The sequence below is a fragment of the Prionailurus bengalensis genome, chromosome F2 (assembly GCF_016509475.1).
Source record: "Prionailurus bengalensis isolate Pbe53 chromosome F2, Fcat_Pben_1.1_paternal_pri, whole genome shotgun sequence".
NCBI lineage: Eukaryota > Metazoa > Chordata > Mammalia > Carnivora > Felidae > Prionailurus > Prionailurus bengalensis.
The window spans coordinates 43,243,889-43,249,888 of record NC_057353.1 but is presented as its reverse complement, the minus strand read 5'-3'; positions in this window follow the sequence as shown (position 1 = coordinate 43,249,888).

Sequence of the window (6,000 nt, the reverse complement as noted above, 5' to 3'; positions counted from 1 at the left end):
GGGCCGCGCTCGCCACAGCTCCGCAGCATCCTCCTCCTCCCTGACGCCGGCGCCCGGCTTCCCGTTTCTGGGCCCGGACTTCCCTCGTCACGGAAGCCGCACGGCCTGCCCGTCTCCCGTGGCCTCCCAGCCCCGTCCGTCAGTCGCTCCCACGAATGAGCGACTTAGAAAGCCATCCCCGGGGCCCGCACCCCCTCAGCCCGCCCGCGGGAAGCGCCGGGGCCTCGTCCCGGCCCCTCCGCGGGCACAGCGGGCCTGCGGCGAACGCACCTGGCGGGCCGCACGGGGGCGGCGGCGGCGGCGCTGGCGGCGGCGCTTGCGGCGGCGGTGCCGGGGGCCAGGCTCGCGGCCCAGCTTTCAGGTGGCGGCGGCCACACCCCTGACGCGCCCGTGGGCCCTTAGTCCCCTGCCGTCGGGTGACTGCGGCCCTGCCCCTCCGCGCCGCGGGCGGAAAGGCGAACAGAGGAGGACGTGGGGGGGGGGGGGGGGGCAAGGAAGGGAGGGGACAAGGGGGGGGCAAGGAAGGGAGGGGGCAAGGGGGTGGGTAGTGCAAGGGGCGGGAGGCGAGGAGCGGGGGCCGGAATGCCACCTCCAGAACGCTTTGGAGCCTCACCTAAGTTCTGGCTCCCGTTGGAAAATCGAGAGCCACACACTGGGTTTTAGGCCCCTAGCCCTTGCTTCTTTATACATGGCCAATGGGGGCTCAGGAGTCGCCCTCAGACCCAGATAGGTCCCGGAGGCCTGGTTTCTGGGCCACAGTGTGTTTGCCAAGGTGCAGCCTCAGGTAGGACATAAGACGTGGCAGACGTGGCGTGTGCCGGGCAGGTAGGTTAGGATGGACGGGGCTGTGAAGCCAAACAGAAAACTTGACCGGTTTCTGTCTGTCTCTGAGCCTGGCTAAAGGAGTCTGGAAACCCCATGCTTAGTGAGCTGTCAGATGCTGATTATTAAACCGTGATTCTCCGGGTCCAGCCGGGAAGGACTGCTGGACAAGTGGTGAGGATGATAGCAGGGGAGGTGACCCAAGCAGGGAGATCTGGAAGAGTCGATAATCTTCAGTTTATGCCTTATTTGTATGAGGGTGCCCAAGAAGAAAGGAGACTCATCTGATCACCTGGTGTAGCTTATCTCAACAAGTCACAGGCATTCCTGGTCACAAAGTGTGTGCTCACGTGTTTTCAAGGTTTTCTGTTTTGATAAATTTGAAATTCTTTGTTTAACTGCACTCTCATCAAATACAAACCGTCACCTATGTGAAACACGGAGCAGTTCCGGTCTCTCCTCTTAACAATTCAGTCTCTCCTCTTAACCAGAAAATAAAAATAATCTTTTAATTAAAAAGAAAAAAGAGGGAGGGGCGCCTGGGTGGCTCAGTTGGTTGGGCGGTGGACTTCGGCTCAGGTCGTGATCTCGCAGTTTGTGAGTTGGAGCCCCGCGTCTGGCTCTGTGTTGACAGCTCAGAGCCTGGAGCCTACTTTGGATTCTGTGTCTCCCCTTCTCTCTATCCCTCCCCTGCACAGACTCTGTGTCTCTCTGTCTCTCAATAATAAACTTAATTTTTTTTTTTTTTTAAAGAGAGGGAGAAAACCACATGCTCACGGGGGGGGGGGGGGGGGGGTGCAAAACATGTAATACCTATATATGTGTAACCCTCAATTAACAGTCTCTTTAAACTTTTAATAACCCTGTTGCCCACGTATAACATATGAACTCTGAGACATTCAAGGTTCCTTGAAGTTCCTCACAATGTGATCTTGGCCCTACTCTTCCAGGTTCATCTCTTTGGTGCTCTATCCAGCTTCACTGAGTTACTTTTTTCTCAAACTATCTGGGGCAAAGGACAAGATTTTATTATAACAGTCATGGACTGTAATTTTTGTAAGATACAATTAAAAACTTGCTAGAAAAAGTAAAAACAAGACATAAAAACTACAAGCCCCAGTTTTCATTATGAGTGTACAAGTATAAAGTTACTCTTTCCATTTGTCTTTGTTTTCTTCTAACTTCTAAATGTTTACTCTCGATTTCTGTATTTATCTCATCATGGACCAGTAAAAACAGTTCACAGATTGGCAGTGATGACCATACTTGAAGTGGCACTGTCTGGCTGTTCTTTAAATGTGCCAGATGATTTTGAACTTCGGGGCCTTTTCTCATGTTCTTCCTTTAGTGCTGATCAAAGTTCTTGTCACTCAAGGTTCAACTCATAATGTAATAGTAATAATATCTTAATATTTATCGAGTGCTCTATGCTAAGACTTTTATGCATTCACTATGAATTCTTATGAGCTAGGTAGTATTATTATTATTTCTACTTTACAGAGGAGAACACTAAGGATCAGAGAAGTCAAATCACACAACCAGTGAGGCACAAAGTTAGCATTCTAAATTGAGCAGGCCTGATTCCAGAGCCCATGCAGTCAACCATGATGCTTGGCCCTCCTCCATAAAACCTCCCATTTACTTTGGAATTAAAGTTAATCACTCCTTACTTACACTTCTACCATATATTTTTCCCCGTTGGTTTTCATTCACATCTGTTTCCTACACTAGGCTTTCAGCTTCTGAGTACAGTGACGTTTGCGTATCTCCATGGCTGTTAGTGTTGCTTTCTCCAACTGGAATGTCCTTTATGCCCTCAATTCTGCTCATCATAGCCACTGGAAAGCAAGCCCTTCCTTATCTTTGTATTACCATGTAGTTTGTGCTTAGTTCATGCTGTAATTATTTGTTTATGTCTGCATCCCCTATTAGAGCACAGGCTACCCAGGACATTCAGTTATCTTATCAAAGATGGTTTTATTTATTTAATTGAACAAGAACTTCCATAGCACTTATGATGTGCCAAGTACTATTCTCAGAGCTTTACAATTACCTAAACAGCCCTGTAGGGTATGTATTATTTTATCACCACTTAACCCGTGAGGAAACTGAGGCACAGAAAAATTAGTAGGATACTAGTAGGTGGCAGAGTCAGCATTCCAAGCCAGGCAACCTGGCTCCAGAGTTGATTTCTCAACCATCATGTTGTACTGGTTTTCCACCAGACCATGTGGTCTTACTGCTGAAAACACTTCAGTGGCTTTCTACTCCTCTTAGGATAAAAGTGAAACTCCTTGGTAGGGCCTTTAAAACTCTGTGTGGTCTTAGCTCTGCACTTGCCTCTCCCACAAGCTTCCTGGCTGCCTTCTAGCCACACTTGTCTTCTTTCCCTTACTCCTGAGGTTCATACTCTCTCTGACCACAGCACACGTTGTTCCTTGGGCCTAGAATGCTGTTCCTTCACCTTGTTCCTTCCTCAGCCCAAAATTATCCTTCAGATTTTAGCTCAGGAAAATCTTCTTAGACTAGGTCAATTATCCTAGTATATATTTTTAAAGCATTTTTTGTTTTTAACAGAGTTATCATTTTATATTTTATATGTGAATATTTGACTAAGGTCCGTCTTCCCCGTTCAGCACTGTAAGCTCCATGACCACCGGAACTATCTGATTGGCCAACCTTTATATTCTCAGCAACTACTGGTATCTGACACAGAGTAGGCAGTGAGTGAATATTCAGTGAATAAATGAAGAAATAAATAGTATTCAGAGTGTTATGAAAACTTAGAAGAGTCACAGTATTGTGCTGGTAAATGTTTACCAACCAGAGAGACCTGATTTGTACCATTTGCCAACTTCTATGGTATAAATACTCTCTCCATGGCCAATTTCAAAATGCCAGTATGACCTCACACAACGCTGGAGTTGGGAGGTGATGTGAGCACTTGGCTTTGAGAGGCTGTACCAGTTGGCTCCAGTACACCATTGGATGGACACCAAGGTGGTGTGGCAGAGAGTGGTGCACAAAGCCCAGGCAAGCTGCTTAGGGAACTGAGGTGAGATCTGAAATATGAATAGAACACAGGCTTGGGAGGTGGACACGTGTGTGGGACAAACAATTGACAAGGCAGGTGGGGGTTGGAGAAGGAAAAAGAAAGGTCAGTGGGGCTGACATGTATATTTGAAAAGAGTGTTGTAAATCTGGGTAAGGTTCAGTCTTTATCCTTATGGGAAGCACCAAACTTGTGTAAGCAGGTGAAGTTAGCATTTTGAAGAGACATCTCTGACTGCCTTTGCCCAACGGGCTGGGCATAGTATGTAGCCACCCAGAGAAGAGATGCTGGTGAACAGAATCAGGACAGAGATGAAGAGAAAGTGAAGGCAGCTGTGAAAGGGAACCTGGGTGGAGGTGTGTTTGCATGGAAATATGGCCCAAACGGTAGTCTCTTGGTGAGCAGACCTAAACTACAGTTTCAGGGAGGTGGGACTTCAGGCGCCTGTGAAGGGAACCAACAACACAAGGCAGTGTTCCTTATGCTGGAGACCCAGGGACTAGCCTTGATTATAAGCATAGACTTTAAAGACTAGGAGACCAGGACTTGGGGTCTGGTGTAGCCACTTCCTGGCTGTGACTGGTCATTTAAACTCTTTGGGATTTCAGCTTTCTTTTCTGTAAAGAAAAAGAAAACAAAAAGGAGAGTATGATAAAAACACCTCACATGGCAATTCTGGTGATAAAATGAGATTATAAGTCAGGCACCCCTTGGTTTATAAGAGTCGTCTTTAAATGTGAATATGTGTTCCATTAGGAAACCAGAAGGGATACTTGAGGGGGTGACCAATGAGATCATTCAGACTGAGATACTTAGAGAGTGACAGGGGGTGCTCTTAATAATTCCATCAGCACGAAGGCATAAACTGGAGTGTGGTCATCTTAGTGCTCAAGGGTTCCCCAAGAGGCATGGAGAGTTTTAAAGCACCAGTTTCAAGATCCAGAATCTCAAAGGTCATATTGTCTCCTTCCAAAAGTTGGTTTGCTTGAAAGGTGCCTTTTATAATTGCCTTTCTCCCACTTTCCAAAAGAGAAAATTCCGCTCACATACCCGATGCCTCTCCAAAGTGCATTGCCCTGAGAGGAAAGATTGCCCAGAAGGCAAGCTAGAGGACACTTTGGTATTTCCTTTAAACAAAGTTCCATAAACACCTGTGACTCCCATGTGTCTCATGAAAATTCAGTTCCAGTATCTTACATCTATGTTCAATAATTACTTATTAAATGTATAATCTATTTATATTTTAATAAATTATGTACCACTAGTAATTATAATAATTCAATTCAGAGAAAAAAATTGTAACACCGGAAATTTTTAAAAAGTTGTTATTTAAATTTCAGTTAGTTAAAATACAGTGTAATATTTCAGGTGTACAATTTAGTGATTCAACACTTCCGTACAACACCTGCTACTCATCACAACACGTGCACTCCTTAATCCCTATCACCTATTTCAGCCATCTCCCACTCACTTCCCCTCTGGTAACCATGTTTGTTCTCTATGGTTAAGAATGTGTTTCTTAGTTTGCCTCGCTCTTTTTTTTCCACTATGCTCATTTGTTTTGTTTCTTAAATTCTACATTTGAGTGAAATCATAAGGTATTTGTCTTTGTCTGACTGACTTATTTCACTTAGCATAATACTCTCTGGCTCCATCCATATCATTGCAATTGGCAAGATTTCATTCTTTTGGATGGCTGCACAATATTCCATTTTATATATATATATATATATATATATATATATATACCCTTTATATATGTATATAAAATATGTATGTATGTATATATGTGTGTGTGTGTGTATATATATATATATATATATATATATATAGACACACATATATATAACCTTTATGTATATACTTTAGCCCTTCAACTATCAATGGACACCTGGGCTGTTTACAGAGTTTGGCTATTATGGATAATGCTGCTATAAACATCAGGGTGCATGTATTCCTTTGAATTAGTATTTTTTTTATTCTTTGGGTAAACACCTAGTAGTGCAATTGCTAGATCATGGGGTAGTTGTATTTTTAACTTTTTGAGGAACCTCCATACTGTTTTTCTGAGTGGCTGTAACAGTTTGCATTCCCACTAACAGTGTAAGAAGGTTCCCCTTCCCCAC